The sequence below is a fragment of the Mus pahari genome, chromosome 22 (assembly GCF_900095145.1).
Source record: "Mus pahari chromosome 22, PAHARI_EIJ_v1.1, whole genome shotgun sequence".
Lineage (NCBI taxonomy): Eukaryota > Metazoa > Chordata > Mammalia > Rodentia > Muridae > Mus > Mus pahari.
In genome coordinates this window covers 32,460,589-32,477,135 of record NC_034611.1, presented here as the reverse complement: position 1 = coordinate 32,477,135, position 16,547 = coordinate 32,460,589, and the positions used below count along the sequence as shown (strand labels likewise).

Genomic DNA, 16,547 nt, shown 5'->3' with positions numbered 1-16,547 from the left:
GCCTGCCTCTGCCTCCCGAGTGCTGGGATTAAAGGCGTGCGCCACCACGCCCGGCTAGACCGGCTAGACACCACTTTCAAATACAAGTGTTTCCTTCTACAAATTAGCATTACCTTTACTGTTTTGGATTAAAGGTTACGGTATACTAAGGGCACATCTGTATTCCAGCCTAGAGGGGTGAAGAGTGCGTGCTAAAGACTGAGCCACACTAAAACTAGAAACAGCTTTTCAGTAGGACAATCTCGGGGTTCAGAATGTGATTAAATATTCTGCAATAGGAATCCTTCACAAACTGCCATCAGTTTCATCTGAGACATTTGAATTACCTGTTAGAAGGGAGGGGATACCTGACTCCAGTCTGAGGACTAGCCTCAAGATGTAACTTGTCATACTGAGCTTAAACTGAAATGTATGTACTACAAGGTATAAATTTAACATTTCTAAGAGAATCATAAATCACTTTAATTAAACAGATTGGAAATTACATAATTTCTAAATGTGCTCTCATAAACCCTTTAATTGAAAATGTTAAGGGCTTTTCTTAACAGGACCAGAAATGATCTCTTCTTTCATTCTTGTGTTTTATGAATTTTAAGATCATAAACCAGGAAGATCATAAACCAGTTCATACATCAATGTGAAGAAATGTAAAAATATATTATTTGACTAGTCTGCTACAAGCTCAGAAAATAATATGTGATTGGTTGTAAAAGCCTATCTATTGCCTTTTGTTGAATGGCTGAAAGTTCACCTTCTTTTTAACCTGGAGTTGTGATTTACATAAATTGTAGATTTTTGAAAGAACTGTTCTGTGAGTACTATAAAACAAAGAATATATAAACTATCACTATAAATTACTACACACTAAACATCTTCTTCATTTTATTCCTTTTATTGAACAGCTTCTAATACTATCCATATAATGCAGAAGTAGAAACTCTTTCTTATACTTAAAGGCATATTTATTTTTTGCTTGATTTGCTATATTATGATGCTTTTCAGCTTTTTAAAAATTATACAATGTTGGGACTAACCAACTATAATATAGTGATTCGAGCCCCAAGCAATGTTCCAAGCTTCCTAGAATAGAAATCACTAATTGGCCCTGCTCTAGAGCAACTGCTAAAATGAATATATTTGTCATCTGTTTATGGTAACTAATGAAAAAAGAATTGACTTTGCCTGTTAGTAGTGAAATTACTTTAAAATATAGGGAAAATAAACTGACTACCTTGGTTATTTAGTGCTCAGAGCCTCACCTCTTTATGGCTTATAACCCTGAGATCACTGATGGAAAGTTCATGGAAAGGCCACAGCTTCTCTTTCCAATTCTGTTTCCACAGCCCAAGGCAACATTCTCTGACCTACCACCCAAATGTCTGTCTTGATAAGGGTTACCCCAGTGATTAATGTGTGGTGCAGACATGGCCCTGGTAACAGTTTTGCTCTGTCCTCACTAGTTTTAATTTCTACAATGGCATATGACACTATTTGCTGGCAAGTTTGCATTTGTCATTAGGAGCAAGGGAAGCAGTTAGGAACGTTGTTGAATAGGCATATCAATGACTGTCCAGCACCACTGAAATCATTCACTAGCATGAATATGATGAGGCAATTTCCAGCTAGAAAGGATGACCAAAAACAAAAATTAAAAATCTGATATGATTAATAACTCTCTAGGACTTCACAGATTAGTTGTTAACTGAGGATATACAAAGCTAGAGAACACTTGCCAGTGTGTATTATATTTGTCCTGGTAGACTTCAAGACTGGACGTCATCACTAGGAAACAGGGTTGCCTTGCTCCCTAATATACACTGAGCCTGTGTGGTACCATTAGATGAGTCAGCTCTCTAAGCATGTCTTCAACAAGGCCTGGTACAAAGATTCCTGAAAAGGCTTCAAAGAGACTAAAACAATCCAGGAATTGGATTTGCTTTCCCAAAATATCTTTTCCAGGAATAGCTAAGCAAGAACACAGAGACTGGAAAGACAGGTTCAAATCATATCTTCTGAAATGTTCATTGTTCCTGTTGTAATGATAGATTAAAGGAAAGCAGAGATGTGGTTAAGACCCAGTTACCTTAAGGACAAAGGAGCTTGGGGACTCTTATGAAAGAACAGGGGGAAGGAGTGAAGGCCCAAAGGGGAAAGGAACCCCACAGGAAGACCAAAAGAGCCAACTAACCCCAACCCTTGGGGCTCTCAGAGACTGAACCATCAACCAAAGAACATACATGAGCTGGCCACACATATGTAGCAGATGTGCAGCTTGTCTTTATGTGGGTCCTGAACAACTGAAGCAGGAGTTGTCCCAAAAGCTGTTGCCTCTATGTGGAATATGTTCTTCCATCTGGACTGGGCTTCCTTGTCTGGCCTCAGTGGGAGAGGATGCACCTAGCCTTGCAGATACTTAATGTGCCAGGGTTGGGGGAGACCCAGGGGGTCCTCCACCTGCTCAGCATAGAAGGGGTGGGAGGATGGAGAAAGGATTGTGGGAGGGGTGACCAGGAAGGGGACGGTGAAAAGGATGTAAAGTGAATAAATAAATAAATAAATAAATAAATAAATAAATAAATAAAAATAAGAAAATGTTGCTTATACATTAGTGGATTAAAAATCAAGTGCACTATGAAGCCTATGAATTTACTTCTGAAAGAATAAAATGTCTATTAAAATGTTATGTTCATAACTTCATGAGAATGATGGTTTTTACCTCTGTTACAGTTAATGGCTACTATCACAGTGCCATTGTAAAAGTAATCTCTCCGTAAAACCATACATCTTTTTTCTTTGCTCATCTCCACAGAATAAATTAGCAGATGGAAAAGTCTAGTCCACTGCTCTATTTCATGGGAGAGTACTTCGCTGGCTCTCGGGAGAATTCATGTTTGAACTCTCTACACAAAACATCAAACTTCCAACAATCTGGGCTTGCAAAGATTCCCTAGAGACTAATATCAAACATTCCACCCCAATTCTCTGTTGCTTGATTTAGGTTATTTTTGATTGATGTCTGAAAGTTATGACTTTGGTTATTTTAAGATTGTTGGGTTGTTTGGTTGTGATTTTTTTTTTTTTTTTGGTCAGTAGCATTTTTAAGGGGGCAAAAATAGCTACTCTGTCAAAATGTGAACCATAGTTTCTAGCTATAGGATGCCATGACTTTTTCATTTTTGCATGCTTGGGTGGCATCATTAGCAGCGAATAGAATTCTTATTTTGTGGTTAAGAAAAATTACATGGCTTTACTCAGTCGAGTACATGTGTAAGGGGTGAAGGGAAGAGCACATGAGACACCTGTCTCAGCAAGCACAGGGCAGCCGTAATTATGCAGTGTAGACTGCTTTGACCACCCTTTGTAAAGGATGGTGCACATAGTCCCTTGATCGATGATGTTTTAAAATGCTTCTGCCTGCTCATTTACACCTGTCTGACCTTCCAGCAATTCTTTGAAATTAAAGCCCTACATGAGAAAGTTAATCCAATGAAGTACAACTTAAATTAAGAACCCTCATCCAGTCTGCTTCTCCAAGTCATCCATGAAGCAGACAAATTTCATATTGCGAGATTTTTTACTGTTTTCCAAAAGCACGTTAATAATGTTTCCAAGGTTATTCTTTGAATCATATTTATCCCTAAAATTCTAAAACAAATGAATCATCCCCAGAAGGTATTCTGGGAAAAACACACAAGTAAAATTAAGCCAGAAATCCCAGCAGAGTCCAAAGAGTACATATGTTGGCATCTATACCACTGATTTTCAGTCTTTTTAATACTGGCATACTTCAGGACAGTTTCTGATGTCATAGTGACCCACCAACCATAAAATTAGTTGTTTCTACTTCATAACTGTAATTTCGTTACTGTTAATGAATCACAATGTAAATTCTGATATGCTACTATGTAACTCCCTTGAGGGTCATGATCCACAGATTGAAAACGGCTGATCTATATGACAGTAATTTATGAGCATCTATGCCATTAAATTATGCACTTGAAAAGAAAGTCATCTTAAATACCATTTGCCACACATTCTCTATGTAAGGCTTGTAATCACTGTGATTATTTTTAATCAGCATTACCCACTGCCTTGGTGAATACAAAGCTATAATCAAATCAATGAGGTTAACTTATAATTGGATTTAGAATAGAGGATATATGATAATTCAGCTCCATCAGGCTACAACACAAAGAGATAAAGTTCCTTGAAAAACATAACTGCACAGAGCTATCGTTGGAATTCGTAGGGTCAAATTTACTTAATCTCTATCACAGAAAGGTAAAAGCTCACTTATTTGAGAATCTCGTATCCCTGATTTTTAAAAAAAAGTAAGAAATCAAACATATAATAGTTCTTGGTTTTTACAACACTGCATTAGCTGACATTTTGCACATTGGAAAAGAATATATGTGTAAAATGTAAGAATAACAAATCAGCTTTATATAGTAGAATCCATTGTATATTCAAAGACTTTTATCTAACTTCCTAAACTTTTTCAAAATCAAAAGTTAATTTAAAACTGAACCTTGTTGTTACAATCACCACCATACTTAAAAAAAAATCCTTCTATCATATTGTGTGTGCATGAGTATGTTTCTATATTACAAATGTGTGTGTGCTTTCATGTGTGTGTGTATAAAATTTTCTGATTACTGTCTTTTGCTGGTATTACTTATGTGAATAATACAGATTTATGGAATCTTTGCCACTATCTGTTTTACAGATTATAAAGTTTGGTGTTGGGGAGGGTGCCTGTGACTTATCTGCTTTTATTACCATATGGTGAGATGGTAGAGAAGCATGTATTTATTTTATTTATTTATTTTATCTCCCATGGACACACTGGCTGTGTCTTGCTATACAGATAGTCTACTGTTCTGAGCATGCATATATATTTGTTTTTCTCTCTTTCTCCCTCCCTCTCTTTCTCCCTCCCTCCCTCCCTCCCTCTCTCCCTTCCTCCCTTCTTCCCTCCCCCCTCCCTCTTTCTTTCTTGGTATAGTAGAACTTGCTAAATTCTTTTAGTAAATTCTTTAGTATGGATTACGCTGAGGACATTTCCAAGTAGTTTCTTGACTCTCCTCTTAGGCATTTTCTTGGGTCCTTCAGCTGCCCACTTTTTCTTCTTTATGCATTTGTTGGAATCTTTCCATGTTCTGGAATGTGACTCTTCTCTGATTCTGTGGTTCATTTTCACTAACTTAGTTTCTTGACAAACAGAAGTTCTTACGTGTAACTTAACATGGAATCTATGTGGATAGTTTTTTTTTTCTGTCTTGAGAACTCTTTCACATGGACACATTCATTCTGTCTGTATTGTCATCGTTTCTGATTTGCCCTACCTTATAATCTAGCAGAAATGATGTTTTCACATGAAGAAAAATAGCACCTTCCTAATTTTGTGCTTTTTCACTTGGAAACTCAATTGCCCCAGAGTCAATTACTGAAAAGACCATTTTGTCCCTCATCATTCATCTTGGATAATAAACCCTTCCAACTTGTCACATGCAACACTGTTTCTCAGGTCACATGTCTATATGGGTGGGTTCATTCCAGGGATCTGTGTAGCTAACACTGTGTCTCTGCCACACTGCATGTTGCAGTAGCTCTGTTCTTGCCTGACATCTGACTCTGGGACCATTCACATCTTGTTCTTGACTGAATGTGATTTGATTATTCTCAGGCTTTGCATTCCCATGTGGGATATAGAACAAGCTCATAAACTCCACCCAAAATAGTCCAATGGTGTTTTTGTTTGATCTGTCAAGCAAGAAGAGGGAAAACACACACACACACACACACACACACACACACACACATTCAGAACAGCAAATCTTCAACTCCATGAATAACTTACATCCTTCTTCCTACTTGGGTTTTCTTCATGTTCCGTCAAAGCTTTTATATCTTTCTATGTAATGACCTATTACATAGTAATTGGGCAGATGTTTCAAAATCACATTGCCAACTTTACTGATTATTGCCATTGGATGATAATAGGATAGACTTTGACATATACATTTTACCCATTCTAATAACCTGAAAGCATAATGAGATACTTGACTCTCTAATCAGATCACCAAAAATAAAGTATTTGCTTCCTTTCCATTCTTGCTCTTTTTTTTTCTCTCTCTCTTCACTTTGATGCAGTCGGTGGCTTCCTAGGGAAGCTGATACATTTGATGGTGGATAAGTTGCCGTGGGAGCTGATGTTATCATATTGAATGATGCTGTCAGAGAAATTTGAGCTACAGAAAAGTAAGAAACACAACTGCTGCAGGCCTTCTTTCTAATGTCCATCCTTTTACCCAGAGCTCTTTCTCCCCAAGTGGCATGTCCCTTTTATACTTTCCTGGGTTTTGTGGTTTCTCCAAGTTATATAGTTACTACATCTGAAGACTTGGTACTAAGAACCACACGTGCAATTCATGTGCAGTGTTTTCCTTGTCAAAAGAATGGCACTGAGACTTTGATTAGTATGGTTTTTAAATCACACTTCTGGTGCATTAGTAATTTGTTTTTTTAATGTAGCCAATGAGTTTCCTTCCCATTCTTTGACCTTCATCTTATTCTCTCTTTTGAATTTTTCAGGCATGGAATGACATAGATTGTATGAGTTTTCCTGTGTTCAAGCCAGGTTCTAGACAATACCAACCTAATTCAATTAGTCTTTTAAACCAAAATCTTAGTCTTTTAAACTAAAACACACAAGAACTCAGAGGTCAGTCCTTACTGGTTGCCATGGTCACCATAGCTGGCTTGGTATCACCATACCTGAGGAGGTTTCTCTGGGGAGGAAGTTTTTGTTGCGATTGTCTCTCTTCCTAGCTTGCTGATTCCTTACTATTTTAAGTTTGAATTTTTGTGGGGTTTTGTTTTGCCAATTCAGCAATACATTTTGTCTTGTTTTCTGTTCTTGGGGGAATATTTCTGTGAATATAATTTTCCAAACTTTCAGCAATGACCACCTTTACCATTAAATTTTAACTCTGATATCTGGCAACAAAGTATACATAAATATTTTCGTTCAAAGCAATTATGTAATATTTAATGTAATTTTGAAAGTTTCCTCTTCATCTTATTGAAATTGTTTCTCACTTGCACTAATAAGTTCCTTTCTAACGCTCTTCCAAAGCTCATGTTGCTCCACAAGACTTTTATGTTTCCTACTTTTCTGAACCGCAACTTTTTCTGACAACATCAGCTCCCACGGCAACTTATCCACCATCAAATAGTTCAGCTATGAAAAAAGTCAAACCTACTGTAATGTAATATAACGTGATATGATGTGGACAGACAACCTGGTGCATCTCAAATTCAGCTCCTCAAAAATCAGTGCATATAAATTTGAAGTAATCAATTTTTCTCCTATGCCCCATCTTCTGCAGCCCAATAATCCTATGAGGAAGTCAGATATGAAATCTCAGGATCACTCATTCTGGCTCTTCCATGTATTCACTTAGGTCCTACTAAATCTTGCTTCACCTACACATATCTCACATCATCCTCTTCTCAGTGAGACATCACCTCCAGCCTGAGTGCCTCTGGCTGTCCATCCTTCCCTGACTGCCAATGCCATTCCCATGCATTGTCTGTACTTCTTACAATGCTAGGAGCAGATACATGAATGTGCTATTGTGTTACTTCTCCTAAACTCTAGAAATCTGTCTTAGCTCTGTTCTCCATCTTCTCAGATTTCACATATGGCCTGTGTGTTGCACACTATACCATCTACACTTATGTGAACAAAATCTAGCCATTACTCCAATAATGAAATTGATTAATGACACATTTCTCAAAACAAATCTATGCCTATAGCAAGATATGATTGTATAAATCATATCTAACCCTATGTAATTTGATATATGCATGAATTATATAATTTAATGTAAATTTATTTGTGTTTTATTCTAATTTTTCCATTAATAACTTTCCTCATGCAAAAGGTCACAATGAATCTCTTTCACATCCCTCTCACATTAACAACTTTTTAAATGAAGACACAGTATTTATCAATCAAGTGGAAATAAGTTTCTGATTGATTTTCTTAAAGTGTCTTCTAATCATATCTTTCACTATTGCTAAGTTTTCATAAATGTCACCTAGAAGCCTGTCACTTACCTACTATAAAAAAAAAGTTTGACTGTAAATTGAATCTTAAAGCAACGAAGCTCTTTACTTCAGTTATACTTTCCAAATTTGTTCACTAATATAATAATGCCATCTCCTGCATTGCAAGCCACTTTGCATACATTTCTTGCTCCTGTCTATGAATGCCTCATGCGTATAAGCATGCTTCCCAATTGTGTTAGCCCATAGTAAATGACCCACCCCATAAACTCAAGGACAGAGAAGTTTATTTTGGGTAAGATACCAGACGCCAGTTTTTAAGAGGTGCAGATTTAAGTTCTTAGATCATGCATTTTTTCATCCAAATGATCCTGGCTTCAGAAAACAGATTCTTTACCTGCCAAATGAGAAAACCAATACTACACTTTGGCGAATCTATATGAAGATAAAAAGAATCTATGCACACTGGTAAAAATAATATTTGGCTTTCAGGAAGCTGAAGTATCATACCCCATTGTTAATGTTTGTTACACCAGGGTTGGTACCCGCTTGCCATGTTCATGACTTTTTCACCCTATGATTCAGAAGTCAGCCTGCCCATTTTCCACCAATTTTTGCCTCTAACTCCACCACTGATACTGCTATTCACAGCCAAAATCTGGTTCCAACACCTGGGAAACTGACCGTAGGCATCCAGAATGGGTAACCACGTCAAAGCACGTTGTGTGATACTACTGATAGTCTCACTCCCGATAGGGAAGCTACCAAAGCAATAGTACTACCAAAGTCAAACTTGATGAACCAATGAGTTTACTGGAGTTACTTACAGGAGTAGGGGAATGACTTCAAGAGAGTTGTATCACCGAAGCCCACCCGTCTATGGACTACATATCAGGGAACCTAGAGTACACTGTACATCATGTTATAGGTCAGCAGGTATCTCTTCCAAGAAGCTGGGCTTATCTGGAAACTACCAACTCAAAGGAAATTGCTACAGCACAAAAGTAGGAAGATTTCTTTCACTAAGCATCTTCCTTCTAGATAGAGCTAGCAGGGCTAAATGAGTTTCCCGAATACCCACTTAAGGGAAGAAAACTGAGGAGATAATTTTGGTTGACATATGTTTCCACCTAGAAAGAGAGCGGAGCCAAGATAGACAAATTATATGTTCATTACACCCATGCAGATTTGGCTTCTCCAAGCAGTTCCTGAATCTGTAATTGCTGAAAATAATTCCTGTCTCCTTCCTTGAGGGAGGTAAATTTCAGATGGACATAAATCACATGAGAAACGAAAAAGACTTATCTTCACTCTCCACCCCTAAAAATTCCGACTTGGGTTTTAAAAAGTACCTTAGCCATTTAGACATTTGTCACGCATAGAATGCTACTTCAATTACTGTAAGTTTTCAACTCACTTTGCCGCTCCCCAACCTTATCCAGATGTGAATAAAATGCCCCAACCCTCTTAGTAGGTTATATGTATGCTCTCTACCAACGTGTTGTAAGTTTTGTGTGTTTTTATATAGCCTTTACAACCTCTAGCTGGCTTTTTTACAAATAAAATATACGTTATATATTTATTAAATTCATAGATAAATTAAACGTGTATAAACACCTTGGGAGGATATTGAGAAACTCAAAGATGGCGGCCAGTCCTCTCTGTCCTCACCTTGCTTGGCATGCTCTGTCAGGTATACCTTTGGTAAATCTCTTGGTTCTGCCCAGCAGAGTAAAATATAAGTAGATATGCTGCTCACAGATTTGGCCTCCTCATCAGTTCCTCACCATAAAATATAACTTGACAGGAAAATATTCTTTACTTGAAAAAATAGCAGCTAGGAAACATCCTCCTCATCTGAGAAACTCACATCCTTTTATACACAAATTTAAACTCTGGAGCAAGAATATGATGAACACAACCTTGTTTATCTTCCTGTGCTGGGTGATACATCACATCACCTCTAAAGCAATCTTCTAAACCTGGAGTACATATAGATAAAAATTATGAGCTTAAGTTTATATCAACTGTGGGATGAATTTGAAAACTTGACACAAATGCCTCAATTATATAGCACACATGAATGACGATGAGTGCATACCTACATGGGTTGACATATCCTGTGGGGGCACATTGCTAATACTAATAGTTCTTAAGGCTCATAATCATAAGTCAGGTTTGCTCAAGGATTTTAAACCTCCCAAGACAAACTTCCCTGCTGTCTTCGACAAGTTAGCACCAGGAGAGGGGTACTTCTCATTCCTCTTGTCTGCAGCGTTACCATTCCATGGCTAAGCACCAATCCTTGACACTATTAGTGATACACTGTTGTGCTTGCAGACAGGAGCCTAGCATAACTGTTCTCTGAGAAGTTGACTGAAACAGAGGCAGAGACCCACAGCCAAACACTGGCTAGAGCTCAGCAACTCTTATGGAAGGATTTACTGCTACATTGACTGCAGCAATACATTTCTTCTATGAGTATTTAAAAAAAAAAAAGATGTTGAATCCATACACAAGAAAGAGAAAAAATACAAAATGATGCGCGCTCGCGCGCGCGCGCACACACACACACACACACACACACACACACACAAATGATTGGTAAAATTTCATACATCTGAAAAAGACTCTTTTTGTCTAACCTCTCCACATTTAGTCAGAGCTTCAAAATACTACTATTTCAAGGTCTTCCTGTATGCCTCATCTATCACAGTAAGAATCTGTTCTCTGTTCCTGTAGCAACCTCTTACGTTCTTTTCTCATGCCTTATAAACTGAAAATGATGGCGTGGTTGCTTGTCTGTCCTTCCTTTCTTTTTGTTAATTCCTATTCATTCATTCATTCATTCATTCATTCACTTTACGTCCTGATCACGGCCCACCTCCAGTCTTCCACTCACACACTCCATCCCCCCTTTGTTCCTTCTCCTGTTCTCTGAGAAGAGGAGCCCTTCTTCCCAACCCATCCCTCCACACTGGCACATCAAGTCTCTGCAGAACTAGGCGCATCCTCTCCCAATGAGGTCAGACAAGGCAGCCCAGTTATGGGAACATATTCCACAGACAGGCGACAGCTTTAGGGACAGCCTCCACTCCAGTAGTTGAGAGACCCACATGAAGACTGAGCTGCATATCTGCTACAGATGTGCAGGGGAGGGGGGAGACTGTGTATGCTCTTTGGTTGGTGGTTCAGTCTCTGAGAGCCACCAAGGGTCCAAACTGGCTGACTCTGTTGGTCTTCCTGTGGAGTTCCCATCCCCTTTAGGGCGGTTAATCCTTTCTCCCCAACTCTTCCATAAGAGTTGCTGAGCTCTAGCCAGTGTTTGGCTGTGGGTCTCTGCCTTTGTTTCAGTCAGCTTCTGGGCAGAGCCTCTCAGAGGACTGTAATGCTAGGCTCCTGTCTGCAAGCACAGCAGTGTTATCACTAATAGTGTCAGAGGTTGGTGCTTCCCCATAGGATGGTTCTCATTCCCCCAGTCTCTGCTCCATCTTTGTCCCTGTGTTTCTTATAGACAGAACAAATTTTAGGCCAAAAGTTTTGTATGTGAATTGATGTTTTAATCCCTCCATTGTGGGTCCTGCCTGGCTACAGGAGCTAGACTCTTCAGGTTCCATATTCCTACTGCTTTGCATCTCAGCTAAAGTCTCTCCTATAGACTCCTGGGAGCCTCCCCCATCCCAGGTCACTGGCATGTCCTAGAGATGTTCTCAATCACTCCCCACCCCAACCCCCAGCTGCAGATTTCTATTCATTCTACTGGTCCTCTCTCCTGTCTCTCCCTACACTTGATCCTGAACCCCTCACTTCCCTCCCCATTCCCTCACCCACACAATTCCTTCCCTCAATCTGCCTCCTATGACTATTTGCCTCCTTCTAAGTAAAATGCAAGCATCCTTGACTGAGATTCCTTCTTGTTTAGCTTTGCCTCTGTGACAAGTAGCATGGGTATCCTATATTTTATGGGTAATATCTATAAGTGAGTATATATCATGTATGTCCATTTGTGTCTGAGTTATCTCACTTAGGATATTTTTCTAGTTCCATCCATTTGCCTTCAAAGTTAATGATGTCCTTGTTTTTAAAACCTAAGTAGTGGGCTGGTGAGATGGCTCAGTGGGTAAGAGCACCGACTGCTCTTCCAAAGGTGCAGAGTTCAAATCCCAGCAACCACATAGTGGCTCACAACCATCCTTAACAAGATCTGACTCCCTCTTCTGGAGTGTCTGAAGACAGCTACAGTGTACTTACATATAATAAATTAATTTTTAAAAAAAGACTTTAAAAAAAAGAAATTAAAAAAAAATAATAATAAAACCTAAGTAGTATTCCATTGTGTAAATGAACCATATTTTCTGTATCCATTCTTCGGTTGAGAGACATGTGGGTTGTTTCCAGTTTCTGAGTATTACAAATAAACTTACTAGAAACATAGTGGGGCATGTGTCCTTGTGGTATGCTGGAGCATCTTTTGAGTGTATATTCAGGAGCAAAGTGGCTAAATACAAAAATTCATTCAAAAAAAATCAGTACCCTCCTTTATACAGATGATAAATGGGCCGAGAAAGAAATAATGCACACAATCCCCTTCAAAATAGCTACAAATAATATAAAATGCATCTGGTATAACGCAAACCAACAAGTAATAGACCTGTATGTCAAGAGCTTCAAGTCTCTGAATAAAAAAAGAAGTTGAAGAAGATATTCAAAGATTGAAAGATCTCCCATGCTCATGGATTGGTAGGATTAACATGGGAAAAATGGCCGTCTTACCAAAAGCAATCTGTACATTAAATGAAATTCCTATCAAAATTCCAACACAGTCATTTGCAGGCCTTGAAAGCATAATTCTAAACTTCATAAGGAAAAAAAAAAAAACCCAGGATAGCTAAAACAATCGTGAACAATAAAAACTTGTGGAGATATCACCAACCCTGATCTCAAGCTACACCACAGAGCAATAGTAATAAAAATTGTATGGTATTGGTATAGAAACAGACAGGTTGCTGAATGGAATAAAATCAAAGTCCAAGAAATAAACTCACACAGCTATGGACACTTGATATTTAACAAAGAACCCAAAATGATACAATGGAAAAAAGAAAATATCTTCAACAAGTGTTGCAGGTCTCACTGGATGTCTACATGAGGATGAATGCAAATAGATCCATATTTATCACCCTCCACAAAACTCAAGTCCAAGTTGATTACGGACTTCAAAATAAAACGAGATACACTAAATCTAATAGGATAAAAAGTTGGAAATAGCCTTGAACACATCAGTACAAGAGACAATTTCCTGAACAGAACACCAATGGCTCAGGCTCTAAGAACAATTATTTAAAAATTGGACCAAAGAGTACACATGGAGGGACCCATAGCTCCAGCAAAGGATAGCCTTGTTGGGCATCAATGGGAGAAGAGGCGCTTGGTCCTGTGAAGGTTCAACACCCCAGTGTAGGGGAGTGTGAGGGTGGGGAGACGGCGAGTAGGTTGGTGGGTGGGTTACAGTCTCATAGAAGCAGGAGGAGGGGGATGTGATAGGGGGTTCCGGGGGGGTCCTAGAAAGGTGATAACATTAGAAAGGTAAATAAAGAAAATATTCAGTAAAAAAAAAAAATCTAAAAAAAAATGGGACCTCATGAAACTGAAAAGTTCTGTAAAGCAATGGATACTGTCAATAGGATAAAATGTCAGCCTACAAATTGGGAAGATGTCTTCACTAACTCTACATCTGACAGAGGGCTAATATACAAAATATATAAAGAACTCAAGAAATTAGACACCAACAAACCAAATAACTCAATTTAAAAAATGAGGCAAGCAGAATTCTCAACAGAAAAATCTCAAATGGCTGAGAAGCACATAAGTAATGCTCAGTGGCCTTAGTCATTAGGGAAATGCAAATCAGAAAGACCCTGAGATTCCATTGTATACCCATCAGAGTGACTAAGATCAAAAACTCAAGTGACAGCACATGCCATGTGCTATCAAGGATATTAAACAAGGTGAACACTCCTCCATTGCTGGTGGGATTGCAAGCTTGTATAATCACTCTGGAAATCAATCCAGCAGTTTCTCAGAAAATTGGAAATAGTTCTACCTGAAGACCCAGCTGTACTGCTCCTGGACATATACCCAAAAGATGTTCCACCTTCCCTTCTTTCTTGATGTACAGATTTCTGGCAGTTTAACTCCCCTAAACCCTTGCAAGGAAAGAACTTTCCCACTGGTCTTTCTATTGACTCCCTAAGAATTGTATATGGTATTAAATATTGTGTGTGGTAATATTTCTATGGCAATGATCCTTTTATTTTTAGTAAAATATTTGAAAATATCTATACATCCATAGTTAACTAATGGACATCATGAAATGAGGACTGAGTTTTTTACTGAACATTTTTTTCGCCAAGATAAAAGTAAATATTCAGTTTGCTAATTTCAGATTAGATTCACAATTCCCTGAGTAAGTTGAGGATACTGTGCCTTGGGAGAGGCAGGGAAGTCAAACACCACTGAGTTAATCCTAAGTATAATCTTAGAGATGCAAAACTCAAACGATTGTTAAGATACTGAACCAACTTTGTGTTTAACCTACCCAACTCTTTGATGTTTTTACAAATGAGAATGAAATATCTTTTTTTTTTTTTCTTTCTAAGAGTAAGGAAATATGATCCAGCTTTTCTCTGTAGCACAAAGGCTGTCATGCAGTTGGTAAGGGAGGATGGCGTGTTCTTGTCCTTATCTTTAGAGTGTTGAATGTAAATTAATGTTTTAAATAAGTTATTGGAATAGTACCACTTTGGAAGGATTTTGTCTTTATTTTTCCAGTATACTAAAATCTCATAAAATGAAATTCGTCTGAGTATTCCTAAGCCAGAAGGGAACCCATGTTTCATGGTGGTACACTATTCATTTTAAACTAAATACATATTCATAATAAAAATGGTATTTCCATATTAAGTGAAAGAAGTTAAAGTATCCTATGGGTTGCTGTAAATATACTTTGAAATATTTTTGTTTCAAGGGAATAGATCTGTTTCCTGCTGTTTTCAGCTGTTTCCTGCTGTTTTGAATATGTTTGTATTCACTAGGAATGGACGTATCTGTGAAATTAATCAAATAGGGAATTCAATGTTCCTTGTAGATAATTTTGGCCGCATCCCTTTGGGAGCTTTCTAGTTTGAGTTTGTATCTTTCCTGGGAAAAGACTCCTGTATTCCAGATCCTCATTCTTTCCCCTACTTAGCTGTGAAGAGCAATAAACAAAATCACTACACCAGGAATTAATAACAATGTGGATTTGCCAAGAAACTCTTGCTACATCATTCAAATAAGGAAACAAAGTTTAATAATAGCATTTTACAGGGAGTGGACACAAATGAGCATCAAAACATTTTAAAGCACCATAGGAATTACTTGATCTACTGGTTTTCCCAAAATGAAAGACATCTAGATGGGAGAATCAGAATACATTCTACCAAATCCAGAGATTTCATATTCCATTTTTTACAAAGAAAAATAGTGCTATTGTTCTTGGCTATACTTAAAATACCATGCTCACTGCTTTTCTGGGTTTATAAAATAATTCAAAGTCTAACCCTAGATTTATATTTAAGTCAGTTTTTATTCTGTTGGAAACTGTTGTACTGACTCATGCCATATATATGCTGGTCTTGTGTTGGAGCTTAAAGAATCTTATAGTTTTTCTGGCATCTCCATACTTAGGACATTGCTCAACTAAAGTCATAAAAACCTAGCATGTGTAATGAATCCTGCCTTCAGAGGAACTTTGTGTTTTCAGATTGGTGGGAACCTTTCAATGCACAGTTCCAGATGGCCAAACCTAGCAGGAGGCAGGTTTTGGAGTCATTATCTAGAACAGTAGATGAGAAGAAGTGAACAGGAAGGCCTCAGGATTAAAATGCAAGACCCTTATTGAGAATTTAATACACTTAGAAATAAAAAATGCAGTAAAATTAGGAATGCACTAATTATGCACGTTTGAATTAAAAAAAGAATTGTTATTCCTATGAAATCCCACTTCCAGAACTCATCATAATAGCTGTGTAATGCCAGTTATAACCATGCTGTCCACAGGTCCCAGGATCGTGTTGATGTGGGACATCTCTGTCTACCATGTTCTCACTGATTCCTAAATTGGCACATGGTGAATAAAAGACTTTGTCTCATGATTTGGATGATTTTTGTTTTAAGAAAAAGGCCAGGTGGTGGTGGCATAGGCTGGGTGGTGGTGGCACTCATCTTTAATCCCAGCACGTGGGGAAAAAGCAGGTGGAGGTGGATCTCCATGAGTTCAAGGATAGCCTGATCTGCAGAGAGAGAGCTTAAGGACAGCCAAGGCTGTACAGAGAAACCCTGTCTCAGAGAGAGAGAGAGAGAGAGAGAGAGAGAGAGAGAGAGAGAGAGAGAGAGAGGAGAGAGAGAGGAGAGAGAGAGAGAGAGCTTAAGGA

The 16,547-nt window shown here is 38.2% G+C and overlaps 1 protein-coding gene across 2 annotated transcripts in view; it reads left to right on the top strand.

The window, feature by feature from the left end:
• Positions 1-16,547, top strand: part of Fhl5 (four and a half LIM domains 5) — a 42,170-nt gene that overhangs the window by 10,842 nt on the left and 14,781 nt on the right. The window lies entirely within an intron of this gene.